Genomic DNA, 23562 nt, shown 5'->3' on the forward strand with positions numbered 1-23562 from the left:
GAGAAGAGAGAGGCCTCTATGTATCAGGGAGACACAGAGGAGACACAGCAGTCGGAGCAGCAGGAGAGACAGGAACAGAAAGAAAGAGTGACAGAGAGAGTGTCCTCAGTCGTAAGGCAGACCCATTTCCCTCCTTAGTGAGAAGCTCTCTGTCTGTCTCAGTGTGTGTGTCTGTGTGTCTGTGTGTCTGTCGATGTGTGTGTGTGTGTGTGTGTGTGTGTGTGTGTGTGTGTGTGTGTGTGTGTGTGTGTGTGTGTGTGTGTGTGTGTGTGTGTGTGTGTGTGTGTGTGTGTGTGTGTGAGAGAGAGTGTGAGAGTGTGTGTGAATGTCAGTAGGCCTTTACATCTGAGCACACTGAGGGTGTGTGTTCTCAGCGTGCTCTCCCTCCTCCCAACCCTCACAGCTGTGTGACGTCACCATGGTGACACTGAACACTACACCCGGGACACCTGCAAAGCACCCTGGGAAACAGAACCCACCTGCATCTGTAGCCCCCGTTAAACAGACAGAGGAACCCCTCATCCTGGATCTGAAAGACGTAACTGTTCCGTCTCTTTCTTCATACGGCTGGACAACATGTTAATTGTGTGACATACTGTTTCCAGTACAGTAGTCGCGTTAGTCAGCATGTCGATAGAGACAGACAGTAAACAGACCGTTCAGGCAGCAGCATGCATACTCATCGTTGTCAGTGGCCGTGTCCAATATCCATACTTGCTTTCTAAAGAGTAAGCATTTTGGGGTATGCAAAATACATTTTTTGTAATGTTTTACACAGTATTATTATATGTAGTATAAATGCCAGGATGTCATAATATAAATGAAATACAAATGTAAATGTTTATTATTAAAATGTCAATGAGATGACTCATTTGACTCATTTGGACTTTTCATCTAATAGAAGCCACTGAAGAGAATCCTCTTTAGAGACCCACAATCCAAGAAGGTGAGCACACGGTACCAAAATGAACTCAAAGTGGGAAATGAACACAATTGAGCGTTAGATTATGTATTCTCAGACTAGTATGCAGAATTTTGTTTCTTACTGCGTTTGTTTTCACTAAACAGTACGTTGAATATAGTATGTAGCACGATTAGTACACAATATGTAATTTTTGTCAGTAGCAAGACAGGTTTCGAACACGGCCAATGAGTATTGGACAGGAAGACCAAGCAAAGGCCACTAAGAAATGGATGGATGGATGGGAGGCACAGGTTCTGTGATGTTATAGTTCTGTTTCCTGTACTTAATTTATGTAAATGTGCCACTTATTCCTTGCTGGTTTGTAATGCAGGGCTCCATTGTAAAATATACTTTGGTGTCAAATGGACCTCCCCTGCTAAAATAAAGGTTTAAAAAAGTGTTTTCTCTCTCTCTCTCTCTCTCTCTCTCTCTCTCTCTCTCTCTCTCTCTCTCTCTCTCTCTCTCTCTCTCTCTCTCTCTCTCTCTCTCTCTCTCTCTCTCTCTCTCTCTCTCTTCTCTCTCTTCTCTCTCTCTCTCTCTCTCTCTCCTCTCCTCTCTCTCTCTCCTCTCTCTCTCTTCTCTCTCTCTCTCTTCTCTCGTCTCTCCTCTCTCTCTCTCTCTCTCTCTCTCTCTCTCTCTCTCTCTCTCTCTCTCTCTCTCTCTCTCTCACTCACAGTAGTCTCCCTCCAGGGTCCTGTAAACTGGAGACACTCTCTGCTCAGCTCTGTCGTACTGGCCGCCTGAGAACTCCCAGAGCACTCTCTAAAGTACTCTCTCCTCTAGCAAGAGCTCTTGTCCTCACAGCCTCCAGTTGACAGTGACATAGGTTACCTAACACAATACTTTGAGACTCCTGATAATGTGAACTCAACTGCATACATTCTGTACAACCTGAACCAACAGTGAAGACCTCTTCAGAGATTCACCAAACCCACAACTCTAACCACAACCACATCTGTAACCATAACCACAGCCAATCTGTAACTATAACTACAGCCAATCTGTAACCATAGCCACAGCCAATCTGTAACTATAACTACAGCCAATCTGTAACCATAACTACAGCCAATCTGTAACCATAGCCACAGCCAATCTTTAACCATAGCCACAGCCAATCTGTAACCATAACTAGCCAATCTGTAACCATATCCACAGCCAATCTGTAACTATAACTACAGCCAATCTGTAACCATAACTACAGCCAATCTGTAACCATATCCACAGCCAATCTGTAACCATAACCACAGCCAATCTGTAACTATAACTACAGCCAATCTGTAACCATAGCTACAGCCAATCTGTAACCATAACCACAGCCCATCTGTAACCATAACCACAGCCAATCTGTAACCATAACTACAGCCAATCTGTAACCATAACTACAGCCAATCTGTAACCATAGCCACAGCCAATCTGTAACCATAACCACAGCCCATCTGTAACCATAACCACAGCCAATCTGTAACCATAACCACAGCCAATCTGTAACCATAGCCACAGCCAATCTGTACCCATAACCACAGCCAATCTGTAACCATAGCCACAGCCAATCTGTAACCATAGCCACAGCCAATCTGTAACCATAGCCACAGCCAATCTGTAACCATAACCACAGCCAATCTGTAACCATAACTACAGCCAATCTGTAACCATAACTACAGCCAATCTGTAACCATAACTACAGCCAATCTGTAACCATATCCACAGCCAATCTGTAACCATAACCACAGCCAATCTGTAAGCATATCCACAGCCAATCTGTAACCATAACTACAGCCAATCTGTAACCATAACCACAGCCAATCTGTAACCATAGCTACAGCCATCTGTAACATACACAGCCATCTTACCACTACCAAGCCATCTGTAACCATAACTAACAGCCAATCTGTAACCATAACTACAGCCAATCTGTAACCATAGCCACAGCCAATCTGTAACCTAAACCAGCCCATCTGTACCATAAACCACAGCCATCTGTAACCATAACCACAGCCAATCTTAACCATGCCACAGCCATCTGTACCCTAACCACAGCCATTCTGTAACCATAGCCACACTCTGCCCAAATCTGTAACCATAGCCACAGCCAATCTGTAACCATAGCCACAGCCAATCTGTAACCATAACCACAGCCAATCTGTAACCATAACACAGCCATCTGTAACCATAAACCACATCCAATCTGTAACCATAACCACAAGCCAATCTGTAACCATAGCTACTACAGCCAATCTGTAACCATACAACACCCATCTGTAACATAACCACAGCCAATCTTTAACCATAACTACAGCCAATCTGTAACCATAACTACAGCCAATCTGTCAACCATAGCCACAGCCAATCTGTAACCATAACCACAGCCCATCTGTACACCATAACCAACCACAGCCTCTAACCATAACTACAGCCAATCTATAACCATAACCACAGCCCATCTGTAACCATAACCAATGTATTTAGGAATGATCTGCTCTCTGCCACAGTGGGAGCCGAGGGAGAGGGGGAGTGGCTGTGAGGCAGGATAAACAGCAGGGTGAGACCAGGAGACAGTACAGGAAAGAGACTTCCTAATTTCCCCCAGGACGTCAGTAGTTAGGTCTTTTTCCCCCCGTCCCCCCCGTCCTCCCCCTCTAACCGCCCACACCTCCCGTGGGATGGGGGAGATGTTGCTTGCGGCTCCACAAATAAATGTTGACTAGTGTGTCCCATCCTTAATGTTTAATGCCTCTGATTACCTGGTCTAATTAACTGCGACTCTGAGTCAGAGAAAGAGTTCATTTACTAGAAGAGAATCAGAGACTGACTCACACTGACATTTATGACCAATTAGGACCTGGGTGAGAAAGGAGTGTTGGAGTAGTGTGTGTGTGTGTGTGTGTGTGTTGGTGTGTGTGTGGTGTGTGTTGTGTGTGTGTGTGTGTGTGTGTGTGTGTGTGTGTGTGTGTGTGTGTGTGTGTGTGTGTGTGGTGTGTGTGTGGGTGTGTGTGTGTGTGTGTGTGTGTGTGGGTGTGTGTGTGTGTGTGTGTGTGTGTGTGTGGGTGTGTGGGTGGGTGTGTGGGTGGGTGGGTGTGTTGCAGGTAGAGTAAGGGGTTGTGAAGTCACAGGTAGTAGTGACTGTGTGTTATTGATTCAGTGATTAACCCTTAAAGCAACTATCACAGGTCACAACACAACGTCATTTACCATGTCACCTCAGACACACTGAGGTGGGAGAGAGACTATCACTTACCGACCCATCTCTAAGATCAGCCATGACCTTCTGTGCCATGCAGCCTGAACCCACCTCTAATATCAGCCATGACCTTCTATGCCATGCAGCCTGAACCCATCTCTAATATCAGCCATGACCTTCTATGCCATGCAGCCTGAACCCATCTCTAAGATCAGCCATGACCTTCTATGCCATGCAGCCTGAACCCATCTCTAAGATCAGCCATGACCTTCTGTGCCATGCGCCTGAACCCATCTCAATATCAGCCGACCTTCTGTGCCATGCAGCCTGAACCCACCTCTAAGATCAGCCATGACCTTACATGCCATGCAGCCTGATCCCAGCTCGAAGATCAGCCATGACCTTCTGTGCCATGCAGCCTGAACCCATCTCTAATATCAGCCATGACCTTCTGTACCATGCAGCCTGAACCCACCTCTAATATCAGCCATGACCTTACATGCCATGCAGCCTGAACCCACCTCTAATATCAGCCATGACCTTCTGTACCATGCAGCCTGAACCCACCTCTAATATCAGCCATGACCTTCTGTGCCATGCAGCCTGAACCCATCTCTAATATCAGCCATGACCTTCTGTGCCATGCAGCCTGAACCCACCTCTAATATCAGCCATGACCTTACATGCCATGCAGCCTGAACCCACCTTTAATATCATCCATGATCTTCTGTACCATGCAGCCTGAACCCACCTCTAATATCAGCCATGACCTTCTGTGCCATGCAGCCTGAACCCATCTCTAATATCAGCCATGACCTTCTGTGCCATGCAGCCTGAACCCACCTCTAATATCAGCCATGACCTTACATGCCATGCAGCCTGAACCCACCTCTAATATCAGCCATGACCTTACATGCCATGCAGCCTGAACCCATCTCTAATATCAGCCATGACCTTCTGTACCATGCAGCCTGAACCCACCTCTAATATCAGCCATGACCTTACATGCCATGCAGCCTGAACCCATCTCTAAGATCAGCCATGACCTTCTGTGCCATGCAGCCTGAACCCATCTCTAATATCAGCCATGACCTTCTGTGCCATGCAGCCTGAACCCACCTCTAAGATCAGCCATGACCTTACATGCCATGCAGCCTGATCCCAGCTCGAAGATCAGCTCTGACTCTGATGTAACCCTGCTTGCATCACCCCTCCGTCCCCACCAGCAGCTGACACTCAGGCCCGTTTCCCTGGACAACAGCTGCTATGAGGCAATGATGTCCACCAGCACGATACAATACGGCATGTGAGACGCCCCACAATGGACGCCTTGTGTTGTTCGCTGCGGTGGATGCCATCTTTTTTTTTGTTTCGGGAGTTTTATGTTGTTACTGATGTTGTTGTTGTTGATGTTTAGATGGCTATAGATTCTAGCCCTTATACGGGAGGACAACAAGGTCTTAGCCCCTCCCTGGCTCGGCGGGAGACAATAGGGCGATGCGTTGGGACGCGTCGGGTTAATAAACACACAACAATATAACACGCCCCTGCAGGGATGTAGGCCATGAAGAAGATAGAAGGGTCTTGTTGGGCATCGTTGTATGTTGCTGGTAGTGAGTCGTGGCATAGAATCCACCATAAAGATAGAGGATTAAAGATGCTAAAAGATAATAAAACAGGTCAGTTGAGAATGACACGGAAGTATCAAGACTTATGGTATTAAGAAAACTTTTGGGGGTGAAGGCCCTGTTTGAGCTGCTTATAGCATCGCTTTGGGTAACATTTGACTGTTTGTAAATGCAAACTAAAACTACAAGTGGGTAGAAGAAAGAAAAGACTGAAGGAGACAGATTACTAAACTATTTGACATGGAGCCCCTCTCCTCCCTACTGAGTTTGAGTTACAGTGTAAACGCACCCCTGCTCTCCCCCTCCTCTCCCCTCCTCTCCCCCTTCTCTCCTCCTCTCCCCCTGCTCTCCCCTCGTCTCTTCCTCCTCTCCTCCTCCTCTCCCCTGCTCTCCCCTCCTCTCCCCCTTCTCTCCTCCTCCTCACCTCCTGTTCTCCCCCTCCTCTCCTCCTCCTCTCCCCCTCCTCTCCTCCTCCTCTCCCCCTCCTCTCCTCCTCCTCTCCTCCTCCTCTCCCCTGCAGGGATGTAGGCCATGAGGAAGATAGAAGGGTCTTGTTGGGCATTGTTGTATGTTGCTGGTAGTGAGTCGTGGCATAGAATCCACCATAAAGATAGAGGATTAAAGATGCTAAAAGATAATAAAACAGGTCAGTTGAGAATGACACGGAAGTATCAAGACTTATGGTATTAAGAAAACTTTTGGGGGTGAAGGCCCTGTTTGAGCTGCTTATAGCATCGCTTTGGGTAACATTTGACTGTTTGTAAATGCAAACTAAAACTACAAGTGGGTAGAAGAAAGAAGAGACTGCAGGAGACAGATTACTAAACTATTTGACATGGAGCCCCTCTCCTCCCTACTGAGTTTGAGTTACAGTGTAAACGCACCCCTGCTCTCCCCCTTCTCTCCTCCTCTCCTCCTCCTCTCCCCTCCTCTCTTCCTCCTCTCCTCCTCCTCTCCCCTGCTCTCCCCTCCTCTCACCCTTCCTCTCCTCCTCTCCCCTGCTCTCCCCTCCTCTCACCCTTCTCTCCTCCTCCTCACCTCCTGTTCTCCCCCTCCTCTCCCCTCCTCTCCCTCTTCTTTCCTCCTCTTCATCCTCCTTCTCTCCTCCTCCTCTCCCTCTCCTATCCTCCACTCCCTCTCCTATCCTCCTCCTCTCCCTCTCCTTCTCTCCTCCTCCTCCTCCTCTCCCTCTCCTCTCCCCCTCCTCTCCTCCTCCTCTCCTCTCCTCTCCCCTCCTCTCCCCCTTCTCTCCTCCTCCTCTCCCCCTGCTTTCCCCCTCCTCTCCTCCTCCTCTCCCCCTCCTCTCCCCCTCCTCTCCTCCTCCTCTACCCCTCCTCTCCCCCTCCTCTACCTCCTCTCCCCCTCCTCTCCCCCTCCTCTCCCCCCCTCTCTCCCTCCTCTCCTACTCCTCTCCTCCTCTCCCCTCCTCTCCCCCTTCTCTCCTCCTCCTCTCCCCCTGCTCTCCCCCTCCTCTCCTCCTCCTCTACCCCTCCTCTCCCCCTCCTCTCCCCTCCTCTCCCCCTTCTCTCCCCCTGCTCTCCCCCTGCTCTCCCCCTCCTCTCCCAGCCCATCCCCTTGAGCTTGGCCAATCCTCATCAGCTGCTATTCTCTCCATATTTCTTAATTGCGTCCTGATTTTCTCACCACCTGCCCAACTTCCTCCTCCCTCCCTCCCTCCCTCCCTCCCTCCCTCCCTCCCTCCCTCCCTCCCTCCCTCCCTCCCTCCCTCCCTCTCTCTCTCTTTGCCTCCTCCCCCTCCCTCAATCCCTCCCTCCCTCCCTGTCTCCTTCCAGATCCCTCCCTCCCCCCCCTCCCTCCCTCACTCATTCACTCACTCTCTGTCTCCTCCCAGCTCCCTCCCTCCCTCACACTCTCCCGTCCCATTCTGCAGTGTTCTCTAACAGTCCCTAATTGTCATCATAAGGCTACGCTCCCTGTCACAACTGGAGAACAGGCCGTAGACCAACTGGGTACAGGCTGGCTCCCCAGGCCCCTGCCTGACAGCCCCTGGGAGCCCACGGCTGGGGACACAAGGAGGAAACAGGCTTGGCTAGTGTAACTAACGAAGGTAAACTGGGAATTTCACCTGACTGACACAGATAGAGACAGAGCGGGAGAGAGAGAGTGAGAAACAGAGAGAGACAAACCGAGAGAGAGAGAAGGGGGTGGGGGTGGGGGGGGGGGGCTAGTGTAGCTAGCTAACAATGGCATCCTGGGAATTGAGGAAAATTACACCTCGGGTTTGGCATGGTAGTGTGCCTAATAAGGCTGGGTTGTGTTGTAGCAAACAGAGAGAAGAGAGTCCCGGTGTTACAACTCCACTTGGATAATAGTAGTTATGAATAGCATACTGGAGGTTTAGGGGTGACTAACAGGAGGTTTAGGGGTGGCTAACAGGAGGTTTAGGGGTGAATGACAGAAAGTTTAGGGGTGACTAACAGGATCTTTAGGGGTGACTAACATAACGTGTTGGGGTGACTGACAGGGAGGTTTAGGGGTGACTAACAGGAGGTTTAGGGGTGACTAACAGCAGGTTTAGGGGTGACTAACAGGAGGTTTAGGGGTGAATGACAGGAGGTTTAGGGTGACTAACAGGAGGTTTAGGGGTGATTAACAGGAGGTTTAGGGGTGGATAACAGGAGGTTTAGGGGTGAATAACAGGAGGTTTAATGGTGACTAACAGGAGGTTTAATGGCGACTAACAGGAGGTTTAATGGTGACTAACGGGAGGTTTAATGGTGACTAACGGGAGGTTTAATGGTGACTAACGGGAGGTTTAATGGTGACTAACGGGAGGTTTAATGGTGACTAACGGGAGGTTTAATGGTGACTAACATGAGGTTTAATGGTGACTAACAGGAGGTTTAATGGTGACTAACGGGAGGTTTAATGGTGACTAACAGGAGGTTTAATGGTGACTAACAGGAGGTTTAATGATGACTAACAGGAGGTTTAGGGGTGACTAACAGGAGGTTTAATGGTGACTAACAGGAGGTTTAATGGTGACTAACAGGAGGTTTAATGGTGACTAACAGGAGGTTTAATGGTGACTAACAGGAGGTTTAATGGTGACTAACAGGAGGTTTAAATGGTGACTAACAGGAGGTTTAATGGTGACTAACAGGAGGTTTAATGGTGACTAACAGGAGGTTTAATGGTGACTAACAGGAGGTTTAATGGTGACTAACAGGAGGTTTCATGGTGACTAACGGGAGGTTTAATGGTGACTAACAGGAGGTGTAATGGTGACTAACAGGAGGTTTAATGGTGACTAACAGGAGGTTTAAATGGTGACTAACAGGAGGTTTAATGGTGACTAACAGGAGGTTTAATGGTGACTAACGGGAGGTTTAATGGTGACTAACAGGAGGTGTAATGGTGACTAACAGGAGGTTTAATGGTGACTAACAGGAGGTTTAAATGGTGACTAACAGGAGGTTTAATGGTGACTAACAGGAGGTTTAATGGTGACTAACAGGAGGTTTAATGGTGACTAACAGGAGGTTTAATGGTGACTAACAAGAGGTTTAGGGGTGACTAACAGGAGGTTTAATGGTGACTAACAGGAGGTTTAATGGTGACTAACAGGAGGTTTAGGGGTGACTAACAGGAGGTTTAATGGTGACTAACAGGAGGTTTAATGGTGACTAACAGGAGGTTTAATGGTGACTAACAGGAGGTTTAATGGTGACTAACAGGAGGTTTAATGGTGACTAACAGGAGGTTTAAATGGTGACTAACAGGAGGTTTAATGGTGACTAACAGGAGGTTTAATGGTGACTAACAGGAGGTTTAATGGTGACTAACAGGAGGTTTAATGGTGACTAACGGGAGGTTTAATGGTTACTAACAGGAGGTTTAATGGTGACTAACAGGAGGTTTACGGATGAATCAAATCAAATCAAATTTAATTTGTCACATGTGCCGAATACAACAAGGGTAGAATTTTCCGTGAAATGCTTACTTACAAGCCCTTAGCCAACAGTTCAAGAAGAAGAAAATATTTTGCCTTAATTTAACTAGTCAGTTAAGAACAACTTCTTATTTACAATGACGGCCTAGGAACAGTGTGTTAACTGCCTCGTTCAGGGGGAACAGTGTGTTAACTGCCTCGTTCAGGGGGAACAGTGGGTTAACTGCCTCGTTCGGGGGCAGAACGACAGATTTTTACCTTGTCAACTCAGGGGATTCAATCTAGCAACCTTTCATTTACTAGTCCAACGCTCTTACCACTAGGCTACCTGCCTCCCCTTTACCAAGTAGACTAAAATAAAAAGTAATAATAAAAAGTAACACAATAAGAATAACAATAACGAGGCTATATACAGGGGCCACCGGTACCGAGTCAGTGTGCAGGGGTACAGGCTAGTTGAGGTAATCTGAGCATGTAGGTGGGAGCGAAGTGACTATGCATAGATAACAAACAAACAGCGAGTGTTAAAAAGGAAGGGGGTGGGGGGTCAATGTAAATTATCTGGTGGCGATTTTATGAATTGTTCAGCAGTCTTATGGCTTGGGGGTAGAAGCTGTTGAGGAGCCTTTTGGTCCTAGACTTGGCGCTCCGGTACCGCTTGCCGTGCGGTAACAGAGAAAACAATCTATAACTTGGGTGACTGGAGTCTCTGACAATTTAATGGGCTTTCCTCTGACACCGCCTATTATATAGGTCCTGGATGGCAGGAAGCTTGGCCCCAGTGATGTACTGGGCCGTTCGCACTACCCTCTTTAGCGCCTTACGGTCAGATGCCGAGCAGTTGCCATACCAGGCGGTGATGCAACCGGTGAGGATGCTCTTGATGGTGCAGCTGTAGAACCTTTTGAGGATCTGGGGACCCATGCCAAATGTTTTCAGTCTCCTGAGGGGGAAAATGTTTTGTTGGGCCCTCTTCACGACTGTCTTGGTATGTTTGGAACATGATAGGTCATTGGTGATGTGGACAACAAGGTACTTGAAACTCTCAATCCGCTGAATAACAGGAGGTTTGGGGTGACTAGCAGGAGGTTTGGGGTGACTAACAGGAGGTTTGGGGTGACTAGCAGGATGTTTAGGGGTGACTAGCAGGAGGTTTGGGGTGACTAGCAGGAGGTTTGGGGTGACTAGCAGGAGGTTTGGGATGACTAACAGGAGGTTTGGGGTGACTAGCAGGAGGTTTGGGGTGACTAGCAGGAGGTTTGGGGTGACTGACAGGAGGTTTGGGGTGACTGACAGGAGGTTTGGGGTGACTAGCAGGAGGTTTGGGGTGACTAACAAGAGGTTTGGGGTGACTAGCAGGAGGTTTGGGGTGACTAGCAGGAGGTTTGGGGTGACTAGCAGGAGGTTTGGGGTGACTAGCAGGAGGTTTGGGGTGACTGACAGGAGGTTTGGGGTGACTGACAGGAGGTTTGGGGTGACTAGCAGGAGGTTTGGGGTGACTAAAAAGAGGTTTGGGGTGACTAGCAGGAGGTTTGGGGTGACTAGCAGGAGGTTTGGGGTGACTAGCAGGAGGTTTGGGGTGACTGACAGGAGGTTTGGGGTGACTAACAGGAGGTGTAGGGGTGACTAGCAGGAGGTTTGGGGTTACTAACAGGAGGTTTGGGGTGACTGACAAGAGGTTTGCGGTGACTAGCAGGAGGTTTGGGGTGACTAGCAGGAGGTTTGGGGTGACTGACAGGAGGTTTGGGGTGACTGACAGGAGGTTTGGGGTGACTAGCAGGAGGTTTGGGGTGACTAACAGGAGGTTTGGGGTGACTGACAGGAGGTTTGGGGTGACTGACAGGAGGTTTGGGGTGACTAACAGGAGGTTTGGGGTGACTAACAGGAGGTTTGGGGTGACTAACAGGAGGTTTGGGGTGACTAACAGGAGGTTTGGGGTGACTAACAGGAGGTTTGGGGTGACTGACAGGAGGTTTGGGGTGACTAACAGGAGGTTTAGGGGTGACTAGCAGGAGGTTTGGGGTGACTAACAAGAGGTTTGGGGTGACTAACAGGAGGTTTAGGGGTGACTAGCAGGAGGTTTGGGGTGACTAACAGGAGGTTTGGGGTGACTAACAGGAGGTTTGGGGTGACTAACAGGAGGTTTGGGGTGACTGACAGGAGGTTTGGGGTGACTGACAGGAGGTTTGGGATGACTAACAGGAGGTTTGGGGTGACTAACAGGAGGTTTGGGGTGACTAACAGGAGGTTTGGGGTGACTAACAGGAGGTTTGGGGTGACTAACAGGAGGTTTGAGGTGACTGACAGGAGGTTTGGGATGACTAACAGGAGGTTTGGGGTGACTAACAGGAGGTTTGGGGTGACTGACAGGAGGTTTGGGGTGACTGACAGGAGGTTTGGGGTGACTGACAGGAGGTTTGGGGTGACTAACAGGAGGTTTGGGGTGACTGACAGGAGGTTTGGGGTGACTAACAGGAGGTTTGGGGTGACTAACAGGAGGTTTGGGGTGACTGACAGGAGGTTTGGGGTGACTGACAGGAGGTTTGGGGTGACTGACAGGAGGTTTGGGGTGACTAACAGGAGGTTTGGGGTGACTGACAGGAGGTTTGGGGTGACTGACAGGAGGTTTGGGGTGACTGACAGGAGGTTTGGGGTGACTGACAGGAGGTTTGGGGTGACTAACAGGAGGTTTGGGGTGACTAACAGGAGGTTTGGGGTGACTGACAGGAGGTTTGGGGTGACTGACAGGAGGTTTGGGGTGACTGACAGGAGGTTTGGGGTGACTGACATGAGGTTTGGGGTGACTGACAGGAGGTTTGGGGTGACTGACAGGAGGTTTGGGGTGACTAACAGGAGGTTTGGGGTGACTGACAGGAGGTTTGGGGTGACTAGCAGGAGGTTTGGGGTGACTGACAGGAGGTTTGGGGTGACTAACAGGAGGTTTGGGGTGACTAACAGGAGGTTTGGGGTGACTGACAGGAGGTTTGGGGTGACTAACAGGAGATTTAGGGGTGAGTGACAGAATCAACCTTCTTTAGAGTCAGGAGTAGAGTAGGTAGATGATGATGCAACCAGGAAATTATCACACACACACACACACACACACACACACACACACACACACACACACACACACACACACACACACACACACACACACACACACACACACACACACACACACACACACACACACACACACACACACATACAACCCTTTTGAAAATGTACACAATATGGCTGAACATCACAAAATACAAGCAATATGGATAACTAGATTGCAAGACAGACTGTGGAATGTGACCCTACGAAGGAGAAAAGACACGGTGGACTATGACCCAACGAAGGAGAAAGGACACTGTGAAATATGACCCAACGAAGGAGAAAAGACATGGTGGACTATGACCCAACGAAGGAGAAAGGACACTGTGGAATATGACCCAACGAAGGAGAAAGGACACTGTGGAATATGACCCAACGAAGGAGAAAAGACATGGTGGACTATGACCCAACGAAGGAGAAAAGACACAGTGGAATATGACCCAACGAAGGAGAAAAGACACAGTGGAATACGACCCAACGAAGGAGAAAAGACACAGTGGAATATGACCCAACGAAGGAGAAAAGACACTGTGGAATATGACCCAACGAAGGAGAAAAGACACAGTGGAATATGACCCAACGAAGGAGAAAAGACAGATTGACCATTCTGGTGTTGAATGTAAGTTTTACTGATCAGCTGAGTGAAGACAAATAAGCAGGCATGTTGGTGTGTATGTTGGTGTGTTGGTGGTGGTGGCAGTGTGTGAATGTGCAGGCGTGCCCAGGCGGGGGGCACCAGTTTGGGGGCATGTGTCCACCCAGCGTGGGGCCGGAGTAGGCCTGGTGCCCGGCCAGCTGGAGACCCAATCTGTCGTGGGGGTCCACTGCACGGCGGAGGGAGAACAGGCGCAACCCACGGCGCCCCGACCATTTGCCCCTCTGCCCCTCTGGCCGGGACTTGCCGCTTGGCAGGCCGCAGCCGGGGTCTGACAGCTCGACACAGCCCGCTCGGCATGGGGCTGAGGCAGGGAGAGGAGGGGGGAGGGCAGTGGGTCTGGAGGTGGCGGTTACAGCGGCAGGCAGACTGACAGCCAGCCAGGCACACTGCCAACACTCACACCGCTAGGGAGGGGAGAGGGGGCAAAGAGGAGGAGGAGGAGAGAGAGGGAGCGAGGAGGAGAGAGAGGGAGAGAGAGAGGGAGAGAGAGACAGACAGAGAGAGAGACAGAGAGGGAGAGAGAGAGCGAGCGAGAGAGAGACAGAGAGAGCGAGAGAGAGACAGAGAGAGCGAGAGAGAGAGAGAGAGAGAGAGAGAGAGAGAGAGAGAGAGAGAGAGAGAGAGGGGGGGGCTCAGACAGGGAACACAGCAGTACAGGCCAAGTGCTAAATAGTCACTAAATGCTACTTTGATATGCTTAGCCGGATGGCAGAGAGAGGACATGCAGGGCTGTCTTGATGTGTGTATGCCATGTGTCATGACGTGTGTTTCTTCATGTGTCTGTCTGGGAGAGGAGCAGCTTAGAGTGGGAGAGAGTGGGGGAAAAACAAGTGAGTTCTTCAACATCTCCAGTCAACAAACTTCATAAAGAGGCTACCTGGTTTTCTGTTGAAATTCCGTGTAGCTGGTAGCTCTTCAAAACGACAATAATCAAAAAATGATAATGTGTCAACTTAGAAAAAAAGTGGTGGGGTCCTCTCTATCCAGAATGCCATGCTGTACTAGAGCGGTATTGAACTGACCCCTTGAATAGTTTAAAAACTCTCGCTGTGCCCCTCGTCACGTTCACCCCTCGTCACAAAGACAAATCCAGTACACAGGATGCCCGGCTAACACATTTGATTCCTTGGAAGTTGTGTGAAGTCTTTTAGGCGTCCAACTGTACACGTATTCCTACTGATCCATTCGGTACGGGACCTCAGTACGGTCCGCACTGTGATCCCAAATTAATACATCAAAATATCTTTACACAATACAAATACTAAGCCTATAGGCTATGCTTACGCTGAGTTGATGGCGTCTCGAGAAAATCTGAGCTTTAAAAAACAACAATTTCAGGCTATTCTATTAACACAACTAGAGCCTATGAACACGTAATCAAAAGTAAAAATTGTATTGTCTCATTTCAAATTGTACTTTTGTGAGGCGCAGCCGGGAACTAGTTCTGCAGGATGGCGAGCGGTGGGGGGGGGAGGGGGGTCGATAAACCAGGAGAATCTTCCGTCAGCGTTTAAATCTCCAGTCTGGGAACATCTCCCCAGTAGATCACAATGGTTGTCGCCACGCTCAATGAGAATAGCCTATTGAGCAACACCTACAATACACATCAACCCAGTACAGTTATTCTTTTATTTAATATTATTTATTTATTTTCTTTAACCTTTATTTTAAAAAGTAAGTCAGTTAAGAACAAATTCTTATTTATAATGACGGCCTGTTCATGGCGGTGGAGGGAATAGAGACCGTTTTACGAGATTCTGAACAATTGGGTTTTTTATGTGTAATTTTTTTCTGGTGATCTTAACAATTTTTGTACAGAATGTTTTCGTCATCGTTTCTGGACATCAGAACAGCGATCACTAACAAGAACTTCTACTTCAATGAGTCAGCGGCGAAAGACATACTGGTTATCTCGAACCAGGCACAAACGCTCCAAGAAGAAGGAGACGGCGCCATAGAAGCCGGCGTGCAGGGTAAGAGCCATTCAAGACTATCCTATCAACGTGATCTGAAGAACTGTAATATTCTAAACTCAGCAAAAAAAAGAAACGTCCCTTTTTCAGGACCCTGTCTTTCAAAGATCATTTGTAAAAATCCAAATAACTTCACAGATCTTCATTGTAAAGGGTTTAAACACTGTTTCCCATGCTTGTTCAATGAAACGTAAACAGTAAATGAACATGCACCTGTGGAACGGTTGTTAAGACACTAACAGCTTACAGACGGTAGGCAATTAAGGTCACAGTTATGAAAACTTAGGACTAAAGAGGCCTTTTGTCTCACCAGGGTGATGGTCGGGAATCGCGCTTATCGTCGAAGGAATGAGGAATGAGCGTTACACCGAGACCTGTACTCTGGAGCGGGATCGATTTGGAGGTGAAGGGTCCATCATGGTCTGGGGCGGTGTGTCACAGCATCATCGGACTGAGCTTGTTGTCATTGCAGGCAATCTCAACGCTGTGCGTTACAGTGAAGACATGCTCCTCCCTTATGTGTTCCCTTCCTGCAGGCTCATCCTGACATGACCCTCCAGCATGACAATGCCACCAGCCATACTGCTCGTTCTGTGCGTGATTTCCTGCAAGACAGGAATGTCAGTGTTCTGCCATGGCCAGTGAAGAGCCCGGATCTCAATCCCATTGCGCACGTCTGGGACCTGTTGTATTGGAGGGAGAGGGCTAGGGCCATTCCCCCCAGAAATGTCCGGGAACTTGCAGGTGCCTTGGTGGAAGAGTGGGGTAACATTTCCAAGCAAGAACTGGCAAATCTGGTGCAGTCCATGAGGAGGAGATGCACTGCAGGACTTAATGCAGCTGGTGGCCACACCAGATACTGACTGTTACTTTTGATTTTGACCCCCCCTTTGTTCAGGGACACATTATTCCATTTCTGTTAGTCACCTTGTCTGTGGAACTTGTGCAGTTGATGTCTCAGTTGGTGAATCTTGTTATGTTCATACAAATATTTGCACATGTTAAGTTTGCTGAAAAAAACGCAGTTGACAGTGAGAGGATGTTTCTTTTTTTGCTGAGTTTATATTGCTTTGTGTAAACATACTATTTACTGAGAGAGTTTTCATCTATATTTTTCGTAGCTGTCTATCTACCACCACAAACCGTTGCTGGCACTAGGACTGCACTCAACTAACTGTATAGGGCCATAAGCAAACAAGACAATTCCTATCTAGGTGGCGCTCCTAGTGGCCGAAATTAATTTTACCTATTTTCTACAAGCCTGTCACCTGTGTAACTAGAGGAGGAAGAACTCCACACACAGAGACAAAGCTCTCTCTCGCCCTCCATTTGGCAAATCTGACCGTAACTCTATCCTCCTGATTCAAGCTTACAAGCAAAAACTCAAACAGGAAGTACTGTATCTGCTCAATACGGAAGTAGTCCGATGAAGCAGATGCTAAGCTACAGGACTGTTTTGCAGCACAGACTGGAATATGTTACGGGATTCTTCCGATGGCATTGAGGACGAAATCAGTCACCGGCTTTTTTATTTTATTTTTATTTAACCTTTATTTAACCAGGAAGGGCTCATTGAGATTTAAAATCTATTTTTCAAGAGCGTCCTGGCCAAGATAGGCAGCACCAAGTCATTACAAAAATTACAGACAGACAACATGAAAAACTAAAAGTAATCTAGTAAAAACCATTGAATTCACAAGAGTTTAACAAAATCAAAAACAGCAAATTAAAAACATTGACAGGTCAGGGAATCAGCCTCAAAATCCTTCATCAGTGATTTAAAAACACCAATCGGGACAAGTTCTTCCAAGTTAAACATTTTTTGTAACGTGTTCCAAGACGATGGCGCAGAGTACATGAAAGACCTTTTACCAAATTCAGTTCGACATTCTGAACATTTAGCAGGATAAAGTCCAGCGAACGAAGAGAGTACCCACAGTATTTATCCCAACCAATAGCCATGGATTACAGGCAACATCCGCACTGAACTAAAGGCTAGAGCAGAGTTTTCAAGGAGCGGGATACTAATCCTGACACTTATAAGAAATCCTGCTACTCCCTCCGATGACCCATCAAACAGGCAAAGCATCAACACAGGACCAAGATCAAATCCTACTACACCGGCTCTGACGCTCTTCGGATGTGGAAGGGCTTGCAGACTATCATGGATTACAAAGGGAAAGCCAGCCGCGAGGTGTCCAGTGACGCAAGCCTACCAGACAAGCAAAATTCCTTCTATGCTCGCTTGGAGGTTAACAACACTGAACCATGCATGAGAAAACCAGCTCTCCAGACGACTGTGTGATCACGCACTCTGTAGCCAATGTGAGCAAGACCTTTAAACAGGTTATCATTCACAAGACCGCAGGGCCAGACGGATTACCAGGACGCATACTCAGAGCATGTGCTAACCAGCTGGAAAGTGTCTTCACTGACATTTTCAACCTCTCCCTGACCCAGTCTGTAATACCTACATGATTCAAGCAGACCACCACAGCCCCTGTGCCTAAGAACGCCAAGGTAACCTGTCTAAAGGACTATCGCCCCAGAGCACTCACATATTTAGCCATTAAGTGTTTTGAAAGGCTGGTCATGGCTCACATCAACACCATCGTCCCATAAACCCTAGACCCACTTCAATCTGCATACTGCCACAAAAGATCCACAGATCCACGCAATCTCAATTGCACTCCACACTGCCCTTTCCTACCAGGACAAGAGGAATACCTACAATTGAAGTCGGAAGTTTACATACACTTATGTTGGAGTCATTAAAACTCGTTTTTCAAACACTCCACAAATGTATTGTTAACAAACTATAGTTTTGGCAAGTCGTTTAGGACATCTACTTCGTGCATGACACAACTGATTTTCCAACAATTGTTTACAGACAGATTATTTCACTTATAATTCACTGTATCACAATTCCAGTGGGTCAGAAGTTTAAATACACGAAGTTGACTGTGCCTTTAAACAGCATGGAAAATTCCAGAAAATTATGTCATGACTTTAGAAGCTTCTGATAGGCTAATTGACATAATTTCAGTCAATTAGAGGTGTACCTGTGGATGGATTTCAAGGCCTACCTTCAAACTCAGTGCCTTTTTGCTTGACATCATAGGAAAATCAAAAGAAATCAGCCAAGACTGATTGTAGACCTCCACAAGTCTGGTTCATCCTTGGGAGCAATTTCCAAATGCCTGAAGGTACCACGTTCATCTGTACAAACAATAACACACAAGTATAAACACCATGGGACCACGCAACCGTCATACCGCTCAGGAAGGAGATGCATTCTGTCTCCTAGAGATGAACGTACTTTGGTGCAAAAAGAGCAAATCAATCCCAGAACAGCAGCAAAGGACCTTGTGAAGATGCTGGAGGAAACAGGTACAAAAGTATCTATATCCACAGTAAAATGAGTCATATATCGACATAACCTGAACGGCCTCTCAGCAAGGAAGAAGCCACTGCTCCGAAACCACAAAAAAAAAAAAAACTACGGTTTGCAACTGCACATGGGGACAAAGATCCTACTTTTTGGAGAAATGTCCTCTGGGCTGATGGAACAAAAATAGAACTGTTTGGCCATAATGACCATCATTATGTTTGGAGGAAAAAGCGGGACGCTTGCAAGCCGAAGAACACCATCCCAACCGTGAAGCACAGGGGTGGCAGTATCATGTTGTAGGGGTGCTTTGCTGCAGGAGGGACTGGTGCACTTCACAAAAAAGATGGCATCGTGAGGCAGGAAAATTATGTGGATATATTGAAGCAACATCTCAAGACATCAGTCAGGAAGTTAAAGCTTGGTCGCAATGGGTCTTCCAAATGGACAATGACCCCAAGCATACTTCCAACGTTGTGGCAAAATGGCTTAAGGACAACAAAGTCAAGGTATTGGAGTGGCCATCACAAAGCCCTGACCTCAAATCCTATAGAAAATGTGTGGGCAGAACTGGAAAAGCATGTGTGCAAACAAGGAGCCTACAAACCTGACTCAGTTACACCAGCTCTGTCGGGAGGAATGGGCCAAAATTCACCCAACTTATTGTGGGAAGCTTGTGGAAGGCTACCCAAAACGTTTGACCCAAGTTAAACAATTTAAAAGCAATGCTACCAAATACTAATTGAGTGTATGTAAACTTCTGACCCACTGGGAATGTGATGAAAGAAATTAAAGCTGAAATAAATCATTCTCTCTACTATTATTCCGACATTTCACATTCTTAAAATAAAGTGGTGATCCTAACTGACCTAAGACATGGAATTTTTATTCGGATCAAATGTCAGAAATTGTGAAAAACTGAGTTTAAATGTATATGGCTAAGGTGTATGTAAACTTCCGACTTCAACTGTAAACTTTTGACTTCAACTCTATGTGAGAACGCTGTTCATTTATTATAGGTCAACGTTTAACACCATAGTGCCCTCAAAGCTCATCACAAGGCGAAGGACTCAGGACTTCCTGACAGGACACCACCAGTTGGTGAGGGTAGGCAACAACAAATCCACCACGCTGACCCTCAACATGGGGGCCCCTCAGGGGTAAGTAATTAGTCCCCTCCTGTACTCCGTGTTCACGCACGACTGCGCGGCCGTGCACGACTCCAACACCATCATTAAGTTTGCAGACGACGCAATTGTTGTGGGCCGATCACCAATGACAATGATACAGCCTACAGGGAGGCGATCAGAGACCTGGCAGTGTAGTGCCAGGATAACAACCTGTCCCTCAATGTTAGCAAGACAAAGGAGCTGATTGTGGACGACAGGAAACGTAGGGTCGAGAGCTTCACTTCCTCGGTGTCCACATCACTAAGGACATATCATGGTCCAAACACACCAAAACAGTCGTGAAGAGTGCACGACAGTGTCTCCACCCCCCCATCAGGAGGCTGAATAGATTTGGCATGGATCAGATCCTCAAAAAGTTATACAGCTGCAACATTGAGAGCATCTTGACTGGCTGCATCACCGGTTGGTATGGCAACTGCTTGGCATCCGACCGCAACACGCTCCAGAGGGTAGTGTGTACGGCCCAGTACATCGCTAGGGCTGAGTTCACTTCCATCCAGAACCTCTTTACCAGGTGTTGTCAGAGGAAGGCCCTAAAAATTGTCAAAAACTCCAGCCACCCCAGTCATAGACTTTTCTCTCTGCTACCGCATGGCAAGCAGTACCGACGCACCAAGTCTGGACCCAACAGGACCCTGAACAGATTCTACCCCCAGGCCATAACTGCTAAATAGTTAGTCATGGTAGCTATTGGTTAACTATGTAATTAACTATTTGCATGGACCCTTTTTGCACTAAAACTTTTTATCACATCTGCTGCTGAAGTTTATCCTGTTGCCTAGTCACTTTATCCCTACCTATATGTTCATATTTACCTCAATTACCTCATACGCCTGCACATCGATTGGCACATCGGCGGATACACTGTGTATACAGTATAGCCAAGTTATCATTACTCAGTATTTATTTATTCTTTGTGATATTATTTTGCATTGTTGGGATGTAAGCATTTCACTGTTTACCGGAGCAAGACGGATATGCACAGGAAAAACAGCACAACATCGTCTCCCATCTGCATTCAAGCAGCTGATTCTGACCTTGCTAGCTGGAATGGACGCTCAGAACGTTATTTACTAGCTGGAATGGACGCTCAGAACGTTGTTTACTAGCTGGAATGGACGCTCAGAACGTTATTTACTAGCTGGGATGGATCTCAGAACATTGTTTACTAGCTGGGATGGATCTCAGAATGTTATGTGCTAGCTGGGATGGATCTCAGAACGTTATTTACTAGCTGGGATGGATCTCAGAACGTTATTTACTAGCTGGGATGGATCTCAGAACGTTATTTACTAGCTGGGATGGATCTCAGAACGTTGTTTACTAGCTGGGATGGATCTCAGAACGTTGTTTACTAGCTGGGATGGATCTCAGAACGTTGTTTACTAGCTGGAATGGACGCTCAGAACGTTATTTACTAGCTGGGATGGATCTCAGAACGTTGTTTACTAGCTGGGATGGATCTCAGAACGTTATTTACTAGCTGGGATGGATCTCAGAACGTTATTTACTAGCTGGAATGGACGCTCAGAACGTTGTTTACTAGCTGGAATGGACGCTCAGAACGTTGTTTACTAGCTGGAATGGATCTCAGAACGTTATTTACTAGCTGGGATGGACGCTCAGAACGTTATTTACTAGCTGGGATGGATCTCAGAACGTTGTTTACTAGCTGGAATGGACGCTCAGAGCGTTGTTTACTAGCTGGGATGGATCTCAGAACGTTATTTACTAGCTGGGATGGACGCTCAGAACGTTATTTACTAGCTGGGATGGATCTCAGAACGTTGTTTACTAGCTGGAATGGACGCTCAGAGCGTTGTTTACTAGCTGGGATGGACGCTCAGAACGTTATTTACTAGCTGGGATGGATCTCAGAACGTTATTTACTAGCTGGGATGGATCTCAGAACGTTATTTACTAGCTGGGATGGACGCTCAGAACGTTATGTGCTAGCTGGGATGGATCTCAGAACGTTATGTGCTAGCTGGGATGGATCTCAGAACGTTATTTACTAGCTGGGATGGATCTCAGAACGTTATTTACTAGCTGGGATGGATCTCAGAACGTTGTTTACTAGCTGGGATGGATCTCAGAACGTTATGTGCTAGCTGTGGTGATATCAGAACGTTATGTGCTAGCTGGGGTGATATCAGAACGTTATGTGCTAGCTGGGGTGATATCAGAACGTTAGTGCTAGCTGGGGTGATATCAGAACGTTATGTGCTAGCTGGGGTGATATCAGAACGTTATGTGCTAGCTGGGGTGATATCAGAACGTTATGTGCTAGCTGGGGTGATATCAGAACGTTATGTGCTAGCTGGGGTGATATCAGAACGTTATGTGCTAGCTGGGGTGATATCAGAACGTTATGTGCTAGCTGCGGTGATATCAGAACGTTATGTGCTAGCTGGGGTGATATCAGAACGTTATGTGCTAGCTGGGGTGATATCAGAACGTTATGTGCTAGCTGCGGTGATATCAGAACGTTATGTGCTAGCTGGGGTGATATCAGAACGTTATGTGTTAGCTGGGGTGATATCAGAACGTTATGTGCTAGCTGGGGTGATATCAGAACGTTATGTGCTAGCTGGGGTGATATCAGAACGTTATGTGCTAGCTAGGGTGATATCAGAACGTTATGTGCTAGCTGGGGTGATATCAGAAGGCGATGTGCTAGCTGGGGTGATATCAGAACGTTATGTGCTAGCTGGGGTGATATCAGAACGTTATGTGTTAGCTGGGGGGATATCAGAACGTTATGTGTTAGCTGGGGTGATATCAGAACGTTATGTGTTAGCTGGGGTGATATCAGAACGTTATGTGTTAGCTGGGGTGATATCAGAACGTTATGTGTTAGCTGGGGTGATATCAGAACGTTATGTGCTAGCTGGGGGGTTATCAGAATGTTATGTGTTAGCTGGGGTGATATCAGAACGTTATGTGTTAGCTGGGGTGATATCAGAACGTTATGTGTTAGCTGGGGTGATATCAGAACGTTATGTGTTAGCTGGGGTGATATTAGAACGTTATGTTCACTGGTCACCCCCAAAGCCAATTCCTTCTTTGGCCGCCTTTCCTTCCAGTTCTCTGCTGCCAATGACTGGAACGAACTGCACAAATCACTGAAGCTGGAGACTCTTATCTCCCTCACTAGCTTTAAGCACCAGCTGTCAGAGCAGCTCACAGATCACTGCACCTGTACATAGCCCATCTGTAAATAGCCCATCCAACTACCTCATCCCCATACTGTATTTATTTATTTATCTTGCTCCTTTGCACCCCAGTATTTCTACTTGCACATTTATCTTCTGCACATCTATCACTCCAGTGTTTAATTGCTATATCGTAATTACCTCGCCACTATGGCCTATTTATTGCCTTACCTTCCTTATCTTACCTAATTTGCACACACTGTATATATCCTTTTTTTCTACTGAATTATTGACTGTATGTTTGTTTAATCCATGTGTAAATCTGTGTTGTTGTATGTGTCGAACTGCTTTGCTTTATTCTTGGCCAGGTCGCAGTTGTAAATGAGAACTTGTTCTCAACTGGCCTACCTGGA

Source organism: Salvelinus namaycush, chromosome 13 (genome assembly GCF_016432855.1).
Source record: "Salvelinus namaycush isolate Seneca chromosome 13, SaNama_1.0, whole genome shotgun sequence".
NCBI classification, from domain to species: domain Eukaryota; kingdom Metazoa; phylum Chordata; class Actinopteri; order Salmoniformes; family Salmonidae; genus Salvelinus; species Salvelinus namaycush.